The following is a 21479-nucleotide window of genomic DNA, read 5'->3' as shown; positions in this document are numbered from 1 at the left end:
AACCATTCTGTTTGTTCTCGGCTTGTTTTACACTGTTTGTTCTTCCTCTTTTCCTCCTCTCCTGCTTGTTTGACTCTGCTAAATTCAGAGATGTGACACTAAGCGAAGGATTTTGGCAGCGCAGCACTGTTGTAGAGGACTGACGGGCCCTGCAGTTCCCCTGCTGCAGGAACCCCTGGCCGCACAGCTCAAAGATTGCTGCAGATGACCTGCATTGCTACTGAGCCTGCATTGTGCTTGTGTGTTTATGTAAGTGCGGCTGTTTTGTTGCTAGTCACATTTGAGTTACAGCAGCTAACAAGAGCACCACTAGTAATACTTGTGTTTATATATAATGTAGGTGCCAAATCTCAAATTAATCCGTAGTAAAAGAGTTTTGTATTTGACATTTGAGGTGAAATGATGTATATATACTGTATAGCTTGTAATCTTTTGACAATTAACCATATTGAATGGCCTTGTATATGTACAGTATATGCACGTGTGTGTCTCTGTGCATGGATATCTGTCAGTGCTTTGATGGCTCAAGTCATTTTTGTGTCTAAACCCACTACATGTCACGCTCGTGATAATAGCCAGCTGAGCCAAGGTGAAGTAGGAGCCTACTAACCCATATCTATGGTACCCATTACAACTGGAAAAGGCCACTGAATGATAGGATAACATTCTAAGCAGGTGGGAGTCACAGTTGAGCTTGCATACATTGCGGGTGTCAAGCCTTCTGATCCATAAGCATGAATAATTTCATGCTTATGTATATGCATCCCTGACAAGTAATTGCGTGTTTTGCAAACAGGGGTGATTATCCCGAAAAATCCCTGAATGTAGCACATGTATGTCGTATCTGTGCAATTACATATGTGCATAAATACAGGGATTACATGTGTTCCAGAGCAGTTAGCAGTTTAAAGTGCACGGGCGTTGTGCCATGTTATTCAACTCTGAAATGTGTCTTGTTCCCATGATTAAGAAGAGAATGAAGACAGAACAGAACAACAATATTTCCGTGATGTATTTAGTTACATATTTATTTGTGTTTGCTTGGTCTATGAACTGTGCTTTTAATTAATGCTTTAAATTGAGTAATTGGTTCCTCCACACAGCCATGTGTGTTTGTTAAGTGGGCTAATCTTCCTTAGTCTTTTAGAAAAGCGACCACTAAGAATAGCAAATAGTGACAATCTGCCAGAAACTGTGACTGGCTCTCTGACTGCTCTAGGCATTTTCCAGCCCTATCTCAAAACCTTACATCATCTATTATTCCCCTCCTCCTATTGATATGTATTTTTTTTTCTTTCATCCATGTAAAAATTCAAAATGACAGATATCAGAAGAGCAAAAGAACAAAAGAACTCAGTTTGTAATTTTCTCTCTATCCCTCTTTGACTCCAAACAGACACACATATATTTCTGCAAGTGCTTTTTTTTTAATTTTATTTATTTTTTATCCTTCTCTATCTTTGGTATGATTGTTTTTGAAGTTGAAGTCAGATATATTGTTTGTGATGTCTTCATGCAGTCCGGCTGTCACCGGCCCCAAATGTCTACATTCTAGATATTATTTCTGGCTGTCCGTACTCCATCTTGGGGCACAATGAAAACTTTCATTTTCTGTGTCATAATGCGATAGCACAAATTTCCCTGCGAGGCATCACACTATTGGAAAAGCAAATAACATATGTTGTGTCTCAAACTCACCCTTCTTCCCATTATCCCACTGGTGCAGATGACCAGTGAGTCTGCCAGTGCCAAGGGCTGAGGACGAGGAGGGAAGGCAGGAGGAAGAAGAGAGTGTTCTGGAAACATGTCACATAGACTATCATTCATCTCCAGAGTGAGGAGCAAAATAATATGAATCCTCCCTAACAAAACCCAGAAGAGGAGCCACAATGCATTAAATTCACAGTAGCGCCACTACCAAACATGGCTGTGTAATGTATTGCCTGTATGTTTTATTGATATTGGAGGAGAATAGTCTTTGCGCTGCCTTGAGGAACCTTCACAAAGCAGATTATCTTTTACTTGGCATGGCGCTGCTTTCCAGGAGGGTGTGTGTTTGTATCTGTGTGTGTGTGTGTTTTTTTATATTGTATCATGTTTCACTAGATGGCTTGGCCATGCTAATCTTTCACTCAACACCAAGCTTGCAGGGCATGCTGGCAGCTTTATTCTAGAGAGAGAGAGAGAGAAAAAAAAAGCAGAGGAGGATAAATAAGCACAAACCTCCAACTATAAACTGCGAGCAGCACATCCTTACAGCAGGCCCACACTACCAACCTGTGAGTAGCGTTGCCTCATACATCTGTGAAATGGATAGGGACAGCTTCGACAGCCAGGTAACTTCAGATGGCTCGGCTATGCCTTGATTGGAAGATGAGGGACGGCTATTAAAGTGAGATTCAGAGAAACTGAAATGGAGAGTGAGTAAGAGAACCAGGGAGCGGCAAAAGAAGGAGAGTTGGTGAGAGGGGGTTCAGATGAGGCGAGAGACATGATGAAAAGAGTAGATACTTAGGGCCTTTGAGACTCCTTTTCTTCCCTTGCTGCCAAATGAGCCCAATTAGTCAGTCCAGAGGACAGGCTGCTGTCAAACCCCGACACCATATAGTAGCGCCAGCGGTCATTCTCTCTCATTTAAGTCAAGCTTTTGACTCTCTCCTCTGCCGCCTCTCCTGAGCCACCTGCACATGTCTCAGCTGAATGATTACTGTAGGTGTGTGCGAAGTGAGCGAGCCTGCGCGTGTGTTTGCATGTGTTTGTGGACGAAAGCTTGAAAGGGAGACGTTCCCTTCAAATCAATCCCCACTTCGCCAGCGTGGTGCCTGCGCGTCCTTCATATAGCTGCAGCTTCCAAAGCTGAGGTCTAAGAAATCTTTTCATTCCTGAGGTAAAATCTACCAAGTCTCTTTAAAGCTACGATCACCGTACCTCTTTTATCTTTAAACATCTGAAAAACTTTTATACAGTGCAAAGGAGAAAGGGTTTGAGAAAAGAGGGAGTAGAGGGTGAGTAAAGTCTAGGAAAACTGCCCTGAGCACAGGTGCATGTATGTATTTGCTGATTTGGCAACACAATAACAAAGCCTTACCTCTAAAAAAAATAAACTACTGCCATTTACTGTAATTGTTTATTCTGCCGTGCTATAACCCAAAAAGCACCTAGAAAGAATAATGGGCACCTTCACCCTACAGCATCTCCCATGACATCATTCCGTCACCACTATCACAAATGCACAATGTCCCATACAAAACAGCCACCCCTTGTTCCCAAGATGAAGGAATCACTTATAACTCGATAGCCACAGTCATCTTTCATTTCAAATCTCTGGAATGGAGGAACTGGTCTCTGATAATCACTTGCCCACGGGCCGTAGGAGAACAGAAGAAGAAGAAGGAGCAGGAGAGAGATGGAAGCAGATACAGGGATGGGGAAAGAGAAGACTAATTGGACGACCTCATTGCATGAACAAACACACCTTAAGCCACATGAATGGTGGCGGCAAGATGGCGAAGTCACAGAGTGAGCCAAAGTGCGTGCATTAATCTCTTTAATTTACCTCACCAGTGTTGAATTTCACCCTGGGCCATGTCACAAGCAAGCCAAACACAGTTCTGACCAGCTGAGACAAAAGAGAAAGTCTGTTCACCTGTGTGAGCACATCATTTGTCAAGGTCAATAAAAACTATGCATGTTTTGCATTTTTTCCACACTGTTCTTTTCTAGTTATGCAGTTTCTTTTTCATTTTCTGTATTATTTCACAGAATTTCTCATGTATTTTATGATCTAAGGAAAATAGAAAACCCATTATCAGAAGACCTTTTCTAAAATTGCAGTAAAAAATTAAATTAAATTAAAATTTATCTTTATTTATGTGACACATTTGTCATTGTTTTCACTGACCAACCACACATTAGATTTTTTAATATATCATTTTAATTATTTATTTTGTATTAATTTCTACATTTATTGATTTTGATCTCTGTATTTCTTCGAACTGTATGATTATACAAACATGTACCATGCCTCATGGTAACATTGTGTTCTCACTGGCTGACTGATGTGATAGTTTATAGATGATATTTCTGTTATTACTTTTATTTTGGTCTACACTGATGAACTGTTGCTGATCAACAATGATGGCAGAATACAAACATAAGTATCAGAAAATCGGCATATACCATAATCACCTCACCCTGGGTTTGACTGCATATGTCTACAGAAAATATCTAGGCCACACTCTGTGGAATAAATGCAAGAAATACACATGGAATTAACCAAATGTGGAAATAAATATATTGTAAATACATATGTATGTTTATTTAGAATGCACTAACTGACGCACTAACTAATAAAAAAAATATAAAAATAACAAAACAAAGAGAAGAAATATAAATGTGGAAAAAAGTATCTTGATCTGTTTTTTCCCCATGTCTCTTGGGCCCCCAAAGAAAAGAACCTTTTATTAATTTAATATATTTATACAGTATGTCTAGCCTACCGTAACTACAGCAACACAATGTGCCTATAGTTTTATCATTGTTAAAATCAAGTGAGCTGACAGGGTCTGTCAAAATGTTGTCTGAGCAAGGTATGAATGTTTAAGGCTAATGATGATCCTGCAGGATTTGTGTCAAACCCTGTTTACAAAGACGACTTGATAATGACTGGGAATGGATACAAAAAGAAAATAAAGAAGGTGAGCAAGCACGCACAGATAAGCATAAATTGCTTTGCATAGGTAGGGAAAATGAGATGCGGCTGGTTATTTTGGTGTGTTGGTCGCCTCAATCAGATGCTGATGCTGTGTCTATGCATGCCTTCCTCTCCACTGTCATTTCTATTTCTTCTGTTACTCCAAGTTCTTCAGCTCCTCCTCCTTCATAAAAGCTGCCTCTTCTGTGTTCCAAAACTCTTTGCAGCTTTTCTTTGTGCTGTGGACAATGTCAGCTCTGACTTACAGTCAACAAAAAGAAACGACTGTCATATCGATAGTGCCTCAACACGAACAAGCTGTTTTTGACCCCACTGTCTTTTATTATCAAATAATGGAATAATCCTGCTCCCATATCCATCTGCTCTGCTCCCATTTTGCTGAGCTGGAGGGGATCAAGCACAGCAACTCTTAGGCCCTGCTGGCCACCTCCTAACCCCAGCTCCAGTGCATGTCAGGTTGCTCCAGGACCCGCGAGGCACTTCCAAAAGCCTACCAACTAATTAAGCCCACCACATGGGTTTGATAAGTAGAGCTCACCAACGATGAAGACTCGACACAGTCCTACTGAGCAGCCAAATGAGCCGAGCACGGAGGCGGACGGAGGGACACGTGGCTGCTGGATGACTGGTGGGAAGGGACCATATAGGGCTTTAGAGGACAACCAGAGGCCATGGGGGGGCTGGTGAAAGAAGCTGAGGCAACCGATGTGTGTGGTGCCATCGAAATAAGAACAAATAAGATCTCATATTATAGTTTTTGAAAGATGGAGATGTAGATCGAGAAACATGGCATCATGTGTGGATGTTTGAGGGATCAAAAAGAGTAAATGTTGTCATGGAAACTGGTGATCATGAGGTCTTCTCATTAACCCTTTTTTTTCACATGATGATGTTTATCAGTCTTAGCAATCTTTACTTGTCTTTACTTTACATTGTTACAATCTACTGATGTATGTTGCTTTCTTTGAAGGTGACCGGAAGTCTATTAGTAAGCTATTAGCATTTAATACCACATATGAACAAAACAACAGGATTCTCTGAGATACCTTATATATTTGTATATAATATAAAACCCCCATGCCCAGCTTCCCTTCACATCCCCTTGAAAAAAAAAAAACAAACCCGAAAAAACACCACATACACACATTTTAAGCATATGTGTCTATTTTTCAGATTCCTTCCCAGTTGCAAGAATCTCGGTGACGGAAATGTCTTGTAGAGGTCTTTGTTAGACCTGTGTGTTGTACAGCCTGTAGACAGAAGCAGAGAGGGCATTAGCATAAGCATCAGTCTCTGTGTGTGTGTGTGACAGCCAACGTCCACCCTGGTGACGTGCTGGCAGCTAGCCCCTTGGTAATAGTTTGACAAACCTTCAGCTATGGGAATCATGAAAAGCACAGAGGTGTGTGTGTGTGTGTGTGTGTTTGACTATGTATGTGCTATTGTATGTGTCAGAAGAGGAATGTTCAGCACTTTTAAGGTGACTGATGCCCCGGTAGCCCTGCAGGAGCCCTTGGATCTAAGAAGACAGACCGGCCCTCCATGCTGACGTCTCTTTGGTAGCACACACTTAGTGTCCACAATCCTTGCTGTCGACAGTTTCCCAAATGAAAACCATATTGGTAAAGTAGTTGGATGGATAAACAAAACGATAAGCAAAAGCTCTGTAAAGCCACAACTGTACAGGCAGTTGCTGATTTCACTTTGAAGGCAAGTTGATTTATCTTGTAAGTACTCCGTCCTGGCAACGCTCTTTTATTTACCAAGCTATTTTTCCATGTTTGACTGCTAAGCCATAAGGCAGTGTGTGTATGCGATGCACTTAAACCTCCCCATTAGAGGCTCTCAGTGTTCCACCCACCCAGACAACCCTCAGTTCACATTTTCAGAAATAGAACAGGTTCAATCTCTCTTCAATTTGACTCACAGAACACATGTACTTGGCCTTTGTTGGACGCTTTTATCCACAGTCCCTACAACGCTCTCAAATACGGGTGGGCCCAGAGGGAATCAAACCATTTCTCTCTTTCTCTCTGTCTCATTTTCAGTCTTTTTCCTTGTACTGAGGTGAGTGACTGAAGATCTGTATCGGTTTGTGAATGATCAGAGTTCAGCGACTCAGCAGTCTGTTGGAATATACTTACAACAGAAGGGAAATGCTCAGGGGAAATTATTTCAGGTGCTGGAGTTTGATAGATGTGTTGTATAAATATCAAACTATACTGTATCAACCTTAAAACGTTTGAATCTAAATGGTTAAACGTGTTAGCCTTATTGTTATTCACACATAAATGTGATCACATACATACACACTTGTGCCGACAACCTCAGTGTGGAGAGTCTCAAAAGTTTTCTGTTTCTCTCTGGTATGGTTTGATGTGTAGGGGCACTTGCCATGTAGTTGTACTGTGTGTGTGTGTGTGTGTGGTCTGTGTATGTGTGTGTGTGTGTGTATGCTCCATTCCAGCTTTCCCAGGAGACCTGCTGGCCCAGGTAGTTTAAATTGGAGCTGCTGAAAGGCCCTTGGCACAGATGTCACCAGACCGGAGTCTTTTCCAGGCTTATCAGATCATGTTCCACTTTTGGGATGCTTGTGTTTGTGCCTCTCTACATTCCCACTCCTTCCCATCCAACGGGCTCTCCGAGCTGCCAGGTGTCCATCTCACAATCATCTTAAGTCTGGCCAGCATTCATTCACTGCCCGGCCTGCCATCTTTTGCAATTTGTGTCTCTCAAAGGCAGCTTGATTTCTAAGTAACGGACCTTATGCCAGCTGCTCTTTCATACTGAGGCTAAGGGACATCTCTGGTTCCTAATCACTAGCCTCTGCATAGAAAGAGTCTTTGTGGCCATTTGAGTATACAAATTGACTTTAAAATCCCAAAAATACTGTGTAATGGATCCAGGCTAAAGTTTATTCTAAAAAAAAGAGCCTAAACCACAGGCTGGGTTGGAAAGGTATGAGAAAATCTGAAGTTGGTCAATAAAATAGAAGGATGGAAAAGTACTAAAGGAGAAGCTAATGCTCCAATTGGAAGCCTAGGCATGAATGGATAAAGTTCCTTAGTGGATGATTTAGAGTGTGACAGTTGTATAGCCTTAATATATTAAGATTTATTCATTACAAATAAACACAACATTTCAATATTCCTGCTTTCCTCTGACTTCATGGTTACAAACTGTTTGACCTGTGGCGTACTACAGCATAGAAGCATTAATCTAAACATAGTCCATTTCTGACAATGGGTAAGTGCTGCACATTTCATATAAATAAATACATACACACCCCAGTAAGTGCCCATAAAGATGTAAAAATGCAAAAAATATTGCACATTAAGTACACAGTTGTTTGGAATTTTACCCTTGCCGCATATGAAAAATGAGGCCCGTGCATGAATTTACAATTCAGATGGGTTTCCTTAGGGATTCCCATTTAAGATGCATTGGTATAATATATTTGTTGTCTTTACCACTCACCACTGCCATTGAACATCATTAGGTAATGCGCACTCACTGGTGGAAGGAGAGCTTGTGTTTATCATCATTTACTTGGCAAGGAGTCGTTAGCTGGGGCCTTGGGTCGACTCTGTTGTGAACCGGGCGTAGTGTATTACCAGTGTGTTTGAGCCACAACTGTTTCTACTATGATCATCTATCATATCAGTTTTACATACTAAAGACCACAGAAGAAGAATACCATTAGCAGCATGTTTAGAGAAGGGGGAATATGTATGAAGTGAGCTTTGGATGTTGGATCAAAACGTCTGTACACATGTTTGTTCGTGTCGTGTGAGGGGACATTTATGCATTTATACATCTGCCTGAGAAACATGCCTACTTGAAGCTCGTCTGCAGGTCTGCTGGAAACCGCACAGTGGTAAATAAACAAGGAAGGTCTGGGCGGCCATATTAGTTCAAGGAGCCCACACTGAGTGGATCTGTCCTGCCCTCTGTGAAGAATTATTTCCAGGGTTTGGAAAAGAGGTTTATATGGAGCTCAACGGTCTCTGTTTTAACACCATTATTCAGCTCCCTGTGGGGGGCACAGAAGAGCATCCATCAAAGTTTGCCTGAAAGAGGGAAAACGAGGAGTGGTCAAAACAGCATACCTGAATATTTTTCCTATTTTCAGTCGTTTTTATGTTTTATTTTAGTCGTAGTAGTCGTATATTTTATCAATATCTGTTCACTCTGTCAGACAAGAACAAATTCTGATGGCTCTGTATTCATAATGGAAAAAATGTCAACAAAGATCTTTGATTTCATATAAAGAAACAGCTATTTTGTTTATGTTGTGATTATTGAGGTTAGCAATGTACATACATACAAACGTAGCGCCATTGCCCTGCAGCAAACAAGACAAAAAAAGGCTCTTTTTTACCGTTTTGTTTTTTTCACAGGGGCAGGCTGGAAATACTTTCCGACTCCAGATAATGGGGAGACTCATTTGACATGGCACTGCACGTTCAATAAGATTTCTTTTCCCCTGCTACACTACTTTTTACACCGCTTGTGTTGATAATTGAATTAGACTTTTAAGACTATTGTGATACCGCAATTAGAGATGATTTAATTCCCTTTTATCAGAGGAGTCTTTAATTTAAGCAGCTCACTGTCATTATGATCCAAGCAGAGAGAGAATGCCATTAGTGGGGCCTGCGTCTCTTAATCCATAATATTTTTGGTAGCCACTAATTGCACCATAAATTGCATTTCTATCCTCCTGATATGCAGTGTTTCCCCACATTATTAGATTGTTTTAATGAATGTGTGACTTCAGCTTATTGAATAGATTGGGTGTCAAACAGATACACAAAATAATGCTTGTAAGCAGCAACACTTCAAGAAATGACTTTGGGAAATAGACTTATTCACTTTCTTGCTGGGATTTAAAAGAGTTTGACACTCTACAGTCTTTATGCTAAGCTAAGTTAACCATCTGCTTGCACACAGGCATGACAGCTGTATCAATTCTCTGTATTGATTTTCCTTCTCTCTAAATTAAGCAAAAAAAATGACATTTAAATAACTGTCAGTTTGCATATGATTAAAACGCTGTCATGTTTGCATGAGAAACCTATCACAGTGTACAAATCAGCAGGCATATGCCATGTTAACCTACTCTGTGTTGATTTTTTATTTATCACACGTGCTGCCTCGCTCTAAACTTTACACTAACATTAAACCAAAACCTAATTCTAATCCATAAAACCTAGTCTTGCCCCTGAAATTGCTCTTTAAACACCCTTCTCATAGTGAGGACCGGGTAAAATGTCCTCACGTTGTAAAAATGTCCTCAGTCCAATGGTTAAAAATTCACATTGGTAGCCATACACACACACACACACACACACACACACACACACACACACACACACACACACACACCGTTTAAAAAAGAAAGTGTTCTTCCTTGTCTCTCCCTCTTCTTCTCCCCTTCCTTCCCTTTCTCCTGTCCCTGGCCCGCCACACAGCTTCTCCCACAGCGGGTAATGTGAACGGACTCAGTCTCCTGGGTGTTGCAGCCCCCTCTCTAGCCTCGCAGGCAAATCTGCGACAGCCGCTCAGATGGGAGCAGCACACACAGAGTCTACAGCAGTCTCTAAAGAACAGGGGCAAAGAACAGAACGATGTGAAAGGAAGATGATGAGTTTCGTCTTGGACTTGGGATTGTATCGCACGCCGCATGCCGAGCACAGCAGAGCAGGGAGCAGGCTGCCCGGCCAAGGCAGAGCACTCTTGACAATGCTTTGTTTTAAATCCACAAGGACTTGACATATGCCTCAGATCGTTTGCTCTCACCACGCTGCACATTCATGCTCTGTCGTGATCGGAGACAGGGCCCTGCTGTCTGCTGCTGAGGGTGTGTGTGTCTGTGTCACTGCACGTGTGTGCCAAGAAGATGTGCATTGGGTTTATGTGTGTGTTTGGTGTGCTTCACTGCCTATCTGTCTTTCTTCAGTTTCCCTTCATGGGACAGACTCTGCTATTTGAAGTAAAATACAGTAAACATCCACTTGACAAATAAAAATATACAAATAAATAACCCTTGACCCTTTTTTAGTCTAACTGCTGCCCCCAGAGCACTGGGAGTCTTTCCTAATTCATTTTACCATGAGCTCCTATATATAATAGAAACAGTTTGCCCTCTATCTAACATAGAAAAGATCTGTTCCAGTTATGATGCAAATCTGCAAATATATACTTTATTTGAATTGCTTTTCAGTTTATTTCCACTCAATTTGTTGACGTCTACATACAACTTCCCTAAAAAAGGGACAAACATACTACAGGAACCAGGCCTTTCCTGGACAGTGAGCAATTGCACGATGATCTTCGCGGCAAAAAAGACTTGTGACAATTTGAATTGTTTGCTTTCTAATTCCTGAAATTAGGAAATTCTAGTGTTCTCATGTTGTCTGTTATGTGTCGTTTGTAAAAAAAGGAAATATTGTGCATGCTGGTTATTAATCTACAGTGGCATTTACTGCATGTGTATGTCTTAACGTATTAAAAACCACAAGACTTGCGGATGTGGTCGATATAAAATAGGTCAGTCCTCAGTGCTTCTGACTGCTAGAGCATGGCTGCAGCATTTCATGCTACATTAGTTTGGTTTTAAGACCTAATCTGCCTCTATTAATGTTTTATGCTTAATTTCATGGAGGTGAGGACTAGTCGATGGCGCTTGGGCACCAGAACTACTGCCTGGCAGCAGTGGGTGGCATTGGGTGACATGGGTGAGTGAGCATAGTGCAGGTTTGAACCTGAATGCACAGTGTGATTCTTTAGGGACATCCGTCTTGAGTGAGTACAAGTGGAATGGTAACATTTCTACAGTTTTTAACATATGTGTGCTAATTAAAATACTGTACAATAATTAATCACATTTAAATGAAAGGAAATAATAAAAACAACAACAATAAATAAAGGTTGCGAAAGCATTATTGTACTTACTGTAAAGCAGGAGGGTCAGTGGAGAATGAAATGTGACTGACACAGTTGGATTTCAGAGGTAAAGGTAAAATGAAATCTACAGTGTAAGCTCGGTCATAATTGCTGCCAAAATTGCCAAAGTTGAATTGCTATTCATATTGCCTGAAACTGTTGCATGACCTAGACATTTCAGGTTAAATTCTAGCTTGCTTGTTTTTGTAGCATCACTTTGACAGCTCACGCAAAGCCACATTAAAGTCAAATAACAAGTAGGACCAAGAAAAACAGCACACGCGTGATGTTCGCCACAAGATGGCAAAATGTACCCTGAATAACAAGTTGATGGAGGAAAAATGTTGGAAGTTTCTTTAAAGGTTCCTAAAGTTAATTAATGACTCAAGTGAAACATTTCACCTGCATGCCGAGAAGTTTAAGTAGCTGCTGTCACTGGGTACCAAGGTGGTGTGGTGTAGCTCTGCATAATAAATGACTTGTATTGTCCTGGAGCAAAATACCACCCATGGGATGCTTTGACAAAGGGGGCACACTTTTAGATGGGTTTTTATCTGTACCAGCCTCAGTCTTCAACCTTAATAAACTATATGCTGTTTGAAAACTGTCCCCCAATTCAAACCTAATTGTCTGCATTCAGCTGATCATGCATAGGAGGCTTTTTCTCTTCACCAAGAACTTACTGAGATCATTGATTTGAGAAATGATGTAGCTCGTACTAACTCGGATATGATTGGGTAGGCATTTAATAGCCTTTGTGGGATGATCTTGTCTACATCTGCAGCAGCGCTAATTGTAGCTAATTTACTGTGAAGCTTATCCCAGGCCATAGATGGAGGAAAAGGACCTTTAATGGCTTTTATGCTTCCTATTTATCAAAGTAAGTAGGAAAGCGAGTGGAAAAAAGGAGTGGGGCATCTACTGAGAGACTGTGGCATATGCAAACATTTATGTTTACCATTTGAGGAAAATAAAAATTACAAAGCAAAATGCAGTATGTAAGACATCTGAAGTCCCAACACCTAGTGAAGGAACACAAACGATATGCTGCAATATAGCATTTCAAACAGAACAGACAGCTGTAGCAGTTTCCATGTTTTATTTCATATTAAGAAACACTGTACCCGTAATTAGCAGTGTCTTTCTCTTTTTCAAAAATTCATAGTGTGTGAAATGCAAGACATATACAAAGAAAAAACATCATAGTCATAGGTGAACCACAGTCCCATGTTGACTCAAGTATAGAGAATAATGCATGCAAACGCTACACAAATATCCTGCCAATGGCCGTCTACTTGGATACTTATTAATCTTCTCCCTGCTCATGCCATCAGCTTTAAGCCTGTCTAATGACTCGTAACAAAGGCAGCGCTCTGTTCTTAATGTGGGCCGACTGGTATCACCCCCATACTTGAACACCAGGTCGTCCACTCATCAGTTCCAAAGGACAACCTTTCCTTCCTCTTTGAAAACATGTTGGTTATGGGACAATTATTTTCTTTGTCTTTTCTCTGCTATGGTACCGAGTGCTCCCTTTACTGTAAATAAAAAAAACCTGTGCAAGTGTAAATGCGGCTTCCAGAGACTATTGCTGTGTCTAAAATCACTCCCTACTCACTCATTGACTTCTCCCTCTACAGTGTAATGTACACTCAGCAGTCCACTCAAGAGTGTGCAGTAAATGCATATGGTGCCATCACGAACAACTGTTTGAGCCGCAAAGACAATTTATTTTCTAAAAGGGGGCGCAATGCATTATGGGATTGTTAGCAGACAGCCATACCTGCCATTTATGTTGCATTTTGAAAGCTTTGGGTGCACTAGTGGACATTTTTACACACTCACCATTCAAACACCCCTATGAAATGGTGAACGTGCCATGTAGTTCACCATATAGTAAAAAGAGAGTGATTTTGGACACATGCCTGTGATGTATTAGTTTCTTCTGTTTGCTACAAACATTCTTCATCTGCACCCTAACTGTGCCACTCTAACATTCTAACTTTGTCTCAAACACCCCTTTCTTCTCACTTCCACTCACCCCCCAAATAAAAAGCCTTATTATTGCTTCAGTCGCTCTCCAGGCGAACTCGTCACCTCTATGTTACCTCCGGGTTTGCCCCCACTCCAAGCCCAGCTCTTTTTCCAGGCCGCATTATTCCATTTAAACTTCAATCCTATTTACGGCCTATCCTTTCCCCTTGCCAGCCCGAGGCTATCAAACTATTCATCCAGCGGACTTCATGTCACCTGGTCGTGTCATAAAAGCCTCTGTTGGGATATGTGTGCTGGAGACGTGCGTGTTTGCGTGTGCGGTACAGATCAAAGGTTTGTATGTGTGTGTCTGTGGTAGCAATTTATGAGTGTGCATGTTTTGTGTGTTTATTGTGGAAACAAAGTGGCTTTGTGTCTATGTGTGCATAGTTGTTGTAGTGAAAATGAAGACATTTGTTAGTTGGTGTGTGTCTTCATAACCTTGCAAACAGTAATTGCTCATTCAGGTGTGCAAAGGCAAAATCATTGCTTCTGCTTCGTTTTTAGAGCAGGTGGTCTTTTGTGTTCCTCGATTTTGACAGACACAAACAGCGCAAACGTTGCAGTAAAGAAAAGCTGAACATGCTTGCGTGGCACTATTTGGATACATGCCTGGTGTATTGTCAGACAGGCAGACAGTCCTTTAAGAAGATCTGTCATGTGAGGCGCAAGGCGTAATCACCAATTACTGTCCTGTTTTAAGACAAGCTACCCTGCTGCCAATCGCTGTCAAACCGCACATCAAATGAGGAGATATCACAACGTAATTGAGGGATTTAATAGAGGAAGAAATGGTAGTAGATGGAGGTAGAGAGTCCAAAGTAGATAACATGTGAGGGTACAGAAGAGACTGACAAGGAGGGATAAAGTGTGAAAGAGAGACTAAGAGAAAGCAACACAGAGAGAGAAACTTGTGTCTGCCAACTTATGGCTGAACAGATTTCCCCCTTTCGACATCCTCCCTCATCCCAATTTGTGCCCTGGTGGAACCTCACAAATCAGCAAAAAAGGGAAAGTTGGTGAGGAAGCAGGATAAAAGATATGCCCATCACCGTCCTCTTCTCCCCTGTTTTTGTTGTTGCTTGTTGTTGTTTCCTCCTCATGTTTTACGTGGTGTCTCCCACCAATTAGTTTGGAGGTTGCTCCTAATGGGCCGCTGCAGCGATGTTTCAGGCGAGGCTCTTTGGTGTGCTGGAGTCAAGTGGTGCGGGCAATACGGTAAGACAGGCAAGATGAGGGATAATGTGAGATAGATTGACAACCACAGGAAGGCATTAGGCAAATGGCATCATTAAAAAGTGCAGTTACCTGGGCCAGGCTTCATGCGGTGTAAGATGAGAGAGGAAAAGTGAGAGGGAGAAAGGGGGAATTACATCGGGGCTTTGCGCCCCCAGCTCTGCTGCTCTGGTAATTTTGATCTTCTTACTTCTTCTTCTTCTTCTTCTTTTTATCCTCCACCACATGACTTTCAAGCTTGCTCATGAGACAGAGACCAAAGGAGAGGCGTTGCGTTAGTGGCGTCCCTCTTTGATGCCATGTGTGTCTCTGTGTGTATGTGTTTGTGGTGAAATTCGGAGAACTTATTGCAAGAGATTAAACAAGTAAAAGCAAACAGCTAAAGGTGTTGGAAAGAGATATAAAGCATTTGAGGCTCACAGACAGTACTGGCTGCTCATGTTAGATGAGGTAGTCAACAACCATGCATTTTAAAAGATGATCAATTTTACTATCATTTTGTTTTGCTTGGACATACACTTGATGTCATTCATTTAGTGATGTCACAAATCCTCTAAGAACACAATTGAAGACAACTGTGGTGGCAACACACCTGTATGCCCGTGTGTATCTTCTGCTGATGAGCTGATGACATTATGTGTCTGTAAGTGATTTTGTGTGTTTAATGAGTGTGTCCTCTGGTCCTCACAATGTTAGCCATACACACACACACACACACACCCACATATGTCTTTTTATGGCGGTGAGTACTTTCATTGTCATAATGTATTCCGTTGCTGCTTAAATAGCTAAATTTGTAACGCTTACCTAACCCTAACAATTAACCTTAAAAGTCGTAACCTTCAGAAAGTCATTTGAAGTTGTGAAGACCAGCCCAAATGTCCTCACAGTGGTGGGATTGAACTTTTCCACACAGCTAACACACAAACACATCTTACATAAAAAAGCTCAAAGGACAAAAGGTTCTGTCTCTCAATGGCTGTGCAGTAGTGATAAATTACAGCACCTACAGTGATGTAGTCTATCTGTTGTATGGGCGTTCACTTTCTGACTACTGAAAAGCTTCAGTAACATGTTTCCCTGAGGGTTGAGCAACAGAGTAGCACTTGATTTTTTATTAGATTTCAAACACATATTAAACAATGTCAACTCCGGCTTCTTTCCATCATTCAAAGACATACATGTTAGGTTAATTGGTTTCCCTAAATTGCCCGCAGGTGGTGAATGGATGTCTGTCTCTACATGTTGAGACTGGTGACCTGTCCAGAGTGTACCCATGTCTCACCCAATGACCGCTTGGAAAGGTTCCAGCACAAATAAACAACTGTTTGACATCTGTTACAGATGTTCACATTCCCCTCAAGATGAATTTACAATAACTCAATGATCTCTTAACTTTTCAATCAGAAGCCATTATTGCAATATCTTTTTAGAACGACTTTTGACTTTTATCTTTATGTGACAGTGAGGATCCTGACAGGTATCCAGAGGGTACCATGAATGGGAGTGCCTGGTGTGACGCACACATTCAAAGAAGAGGTGTACGTTTGACGAATGAGTCAATTAATATTCAACCCTGTGTGTCCCATTATGAAATAATTACAATAAATAACGTTTTTCTCCCACTATTGATATACAAATAATGACACCAACACATTTATTTTACATAATAAACAATTATAATCAGATCAGTTACAGTGACAAACATGAGGACATCGTCCTAAGTTGCCCTTTGTGTTTATTGCTAATTGGTGAATAGTTGCATTCAAACATGCTAAACTAGGATGGTAATAATGGTCTACCTGCAAATTTCAGCATGTTATTTATGAGCCCACTAGCATGCGAATATTAGCATTTAGCTCAAAACAACACTGTGCCTAAGTGCATCCTCTTAGAGCCACTGACACTCTATAGACTATTGCTATTCTTTCTTCCCCAGCTGTTTCTCTGCAGCATGATGACACTGTAGCAGATATTATCATCATCACAGACACAAGTATATTTAGTTAAAAAAATAAGGAGATAGATAACAATTGAAAATAATGTAGCCCTCATTAGCTGTTATTCACTTTATAGATTCTCATTTGAATGTACTAATAACACAGGTGTCACAAGTTACCAATATGGATGCTGTCCCTGCTCGTGTGGATGTGTATACAAGTGTGTATCTGTGTCACTAGAGGTCTACACCTGCAAATGAAACTGTTTTCTCATTCCCAACACAAATTGGATTCTATCACTGAGCGTAGTCCAGGTGCAATAGACCAGTGAATGAATAATGAAATAAATAAAATCAATGCCTCACACATGTCTCAAATCCACAAACTAATCGGCTCGGCAGAGAAATGGAAAGCAGTCGAGGCCTCACTTTCTCAGCGTTCCACCATTATGTAAATTGAAGCCAATCAAACTGCCACCATGGAGAAGCTTTGTAATAGAGCGTTGATTAGCTAGGCGGCTTTGAATCAGCCATAAAAAGAGTCATATAAATGGGTAAATTCAGCCTGGCATAATTTAGCCCAGTGAACTTAATTTGACTCTGAAGTCACACTGTGTAATACATATGAACATTATGGCAACCATCAATATTCAGCTGGAATTGATCTTTCATCTTTGATGTTATTAATGGATTTGGTGCTAATTCAGCTGTACTTGTGATTTCACATCAGTCTATGTCTGCATGACAAAAAAAAAAAAAGGGCCCCTGAACATTTTGAAGAATTTTTAAGTCCTTGAGGAGCAATACCTTCCCACTCAAACATAATCACACTTTAGGTGCATGAAGGGATCTTTAGTGATTTGTGACACTTCATACGTTACACTAATAAGACATATCGTTTCCTGTCTTCACTTCTTTCACTCCTTGTACACTAAACTCAGTTTTACACTCTCTCTTCTCTCTGCCCTTGTTTGTTTTTATCGTCCCTTCCAGAGTCAAAGATAGGTATGGCCTGTTTGCGTGTCCTTGTGTGTCCCTCAGTTTCTGCCAAAGACATGTCCATGATTAGAAATAGGTGAGTGAGCACTTCTCTGGTTGTGTCCCCTCTGACTTGCTGTTGTCCTATTTAGTGTTGTTAGCCAACGGTATCACTCTGGCATTTCCCCTTGGTGTCAGTAAACTGCTGTTTCTGCCGACCTTGTTGCACACCCAGCTGGGCTGCAGTTTATAGTTTGGTCTTCTGTGGAAGTGCCCCTCTGTGTTTCTGCTAAGAGGTGGCATGATTATACAGTGTTGTGATACTGTAAAGACATATCAAATATTGAATATCACATGCCAATAAGCCTGCAGCAAAGCATAATACAAATTAATATTGTCATTCTGAAAAATATGCATTAATTCATGTCATTGTTTTCCTTAACAGTTGTGTCCTTTTTGGCCCTTACATTTTGCACCATTCAGTGGCAAATTCTGTGCCAAAGCTGCGTACCCATTGGAAAGGTGGAAAGTAAGGACATGGGGGTTAGGGTTGTATACGTAAAGACAAAGTAAAGACTTTCACTTTTACAGAGTGGATTATCACTGCAGTCAGCACACATGTACTGAATCTTATAATGTGTGCCCGTTGCTAGTCAGTCAGCTCTAGTGAAATATTGGGATTTGTTTTTGCAAAATCCAAAAAAATTCATCATTTGCTCATTTGTTTGGATCTTTTTTTTTTTTCTGGCAAAAGTACAAACAAAATGTTTGATGAAGCTGGGACAGACCACTGGGTCACATCACCTTTCATTCTAATTGCTCTTTTTAATTGCTCAGGAACTGTGAAAACTCATTGTTACATCTTTACAAGAGGAGAAATACACAATCCATTTTCAATTGGAAAGACACCTGGACTGCAGGCAGGTCAGTTAGGCACTCACATGCTCCACAAAGCCACTGTTGATGCAGCACATGCAGAATGAGGTCTGGCGTTGTCCTGCTTCCTGCTAAAATCTACAGTATAATGACTTTCTGGAAAAAGATGTTGACTTCATGGTATCATGTGTCTTTCAAAAATATATAATATATGCACCTCTGCATTTATGGTACCTTGGTCTCTGTGGGTACTGATGCATCCCCATACCATCAACAATGATGGTTTTTGCACCTTTCATCAGTAACAGATTGGATGGTCCTGCATGGTCTTGGGTAGTTAAATTAGATGGTGAAAGACCTAAATTTTTGCAATCTTTAGTTTAGAAGGATTCTTTTAGAACATATTTCAAACCATGACCCACCTTTGTTTGTAAAGACTGAGCCCTTTGTGGATGGTCTTTTTATACTCAGTCAACCAATTAACTGGTTATTTTGGAATCAAAGCTTCAATATAAGACACACAGGGATGTGAATTGCCTGTTTTAGACACTGTGTATTGTACGAGTGTTGTTTCAGGAAGTACCCTAATTTAACGTATATTAATCTAAGTCAGTTTTTTGGGCCTAGCTCAGTTGTCTTATTTGTCTATGCACAAGGGCAACTATTTACACAGTGATATTTCCACCCTATAACCAGTCATTTAGGACTGTTGTCATGATGTGAGGTCTAACAGGCAGCCGCCAGCATTCCCATGGTGTCAAAGAGTGGGTCACCTGGTGTGTCAATTAATGACCCCAAAGGGTACCTTTACTGTCAGTATGAGAGGCCAAAGGCCAAATGTGACACAGTGAGATGAGTATATCCTAAACTAACAAAATCCCACTCACTTATAAACCAACATGGCAGTTTTCATTTAGGAACTTTTTGTACTGAAGGCAGGAAGTACTCATAACACCTGCCTGGCTGGACACTATATAGATGAGTGAAAATGTTTTAATTGAATTTTCCTGAACTTTAATCTCTAATGCAACAGAGGCCTGATTTTCCCACAGTAGGTGTATTGCAATAATTTTTACATTACACTGACTGGTACCGCGGGTAGGGCGGTGACAGCGCACATCTATTTTAGAAAGTCCTTGCCTCTTTTCACCCTGCATCTGGAAAGCTTTGTCTCATTGTCTATATAAGGCCACTTTGTGAATATCTGCAGGCGGCACACCTTGCTGTACACATGCAATTTGGTGTAATGCCAACAGACCAAGAAGACACAAGAAATCACACTGTCACACAGACACTCACATACACTTACTGGATGTATTTGCCTCCTGAGATCTGCAGTCCTCATTCCCATTTTATATTCAAACGTGCTAAGCAGCAATATAAAGAATGGGGACAGAGGGGGCGAGGGGGAGTGGAGGGTGGTTTGTATGCTGTATGTGTGTGTGGATCTGTGGGTGGTGGTGGTGCTGAGGACACATTTGCGTACTCATCTTTTTTTTTCTCTCCTCTCCGTCTGCTGTCGGCAGGGGGGATCTCTAATCATGTTTTTAGTAGTGTTTACTAATGTTTCATTCATTAAGCGTCAGCAGCCACGGGAGCCACATCATCCATCCGCCAAAGTGGAGGTTATTATCGCCTTAAATCATCTCTCAGTGTACCTGTTTGGATGGCTGTCACAGGGCGAGGGAGGCCAGCCACTATTAGCCCCGGGGGAGAGCGGCTGTCCCTCTCTCGTCTTCTGTATGTCTTATTCTGCCATTCTTACTCTTTCACATTACTCTCCTCTCCTCTTTCTTTCTTTTCCCGTCACACACCTCGTATATATAGTAAACGCTCATTTCGCTTCTTTTACTGGAAATTCTGCACTTGAAAATGAAAAAATTAACCTCTGCTGAAAAGACCCAATAAAACAGAAAACAAATATTTTGGATTATTGTATAATATCCTTTTATTGAAAGGCAGAAAGGACTTTCCTCATGAGGATTATTCCCTGTCTAAGCATAAGGGCCAACGGTTGTCCTTGGAGTGCTAGTGTGCTAGTATGCTTTGTCTCTGAATCTGCCCTCTAGCAAACGAACACACACGCACACACACACACACACACACACACACACACACACACACACACACACACACGCTTTCCCTCTTTCGCCCTATCCCTATTCTGTTCTTTCATTCTCCACCTCTTTCATCCTTTCATTCATCTCCGCCCCCCTCTCCCTCTTTCTCACCCTGCAGTCCTTCACTTTTACTGCTCAGCACAGAAATCATCCTACCTCACTTTGCGGTGACCTCTGAGATGATTAAGTGAGATTACCTGTACAGTTCTTGTGGTGAGAAGCATGCTGTGAGACAGTTTGTCTGTGAGTGTGTGTGCAGGATACAGTAGCTACAGTTGTCTTTAGCCACAGGGCAGGTGAGCCCCTACAGTGTTTGTATGGCTGGCTGGCTGCTTACAGTATGTAAGAATGATTTGTAGTCTCATCCAAATGCAGTGCTTATCATCTGAGGCCTAAATGAATGCAGGGGAAGGAAACAGAAAACGAAAAAGAAGAATAGTATAGTGGATACACTGGTACATTTTTTAATGGGGAACGTGTAAAGTCTTGTTAATTGTTGGTAGAACTGAAGATTTTTGGTAAAAGTTGCCATTGTATACCTGCTCCATGAATAATTCTTTGTCGAGATACTAATTCTGTACCCTGAGGAACCAGAAATGTATACAATGTACAGGGTGTATCAGAAGTCTTTCCC

The sequence above is a fragment of the Anabas testudineus genome, chromosome 2 (assembly GCF_900324465.2).
Source record: "Anabas testudineus chromosome 2, fAnaTes1.2, whole genome shotgun sequence".
Lineage (NCBI taxonomy): Eukaryota > Metazoa > Chordata > Actinopteri > Anabantiformes > Anabantidae > Anabas > Anabas testudineus.
Note: the sequence above shows the minus strand (reverse complement) of the source record.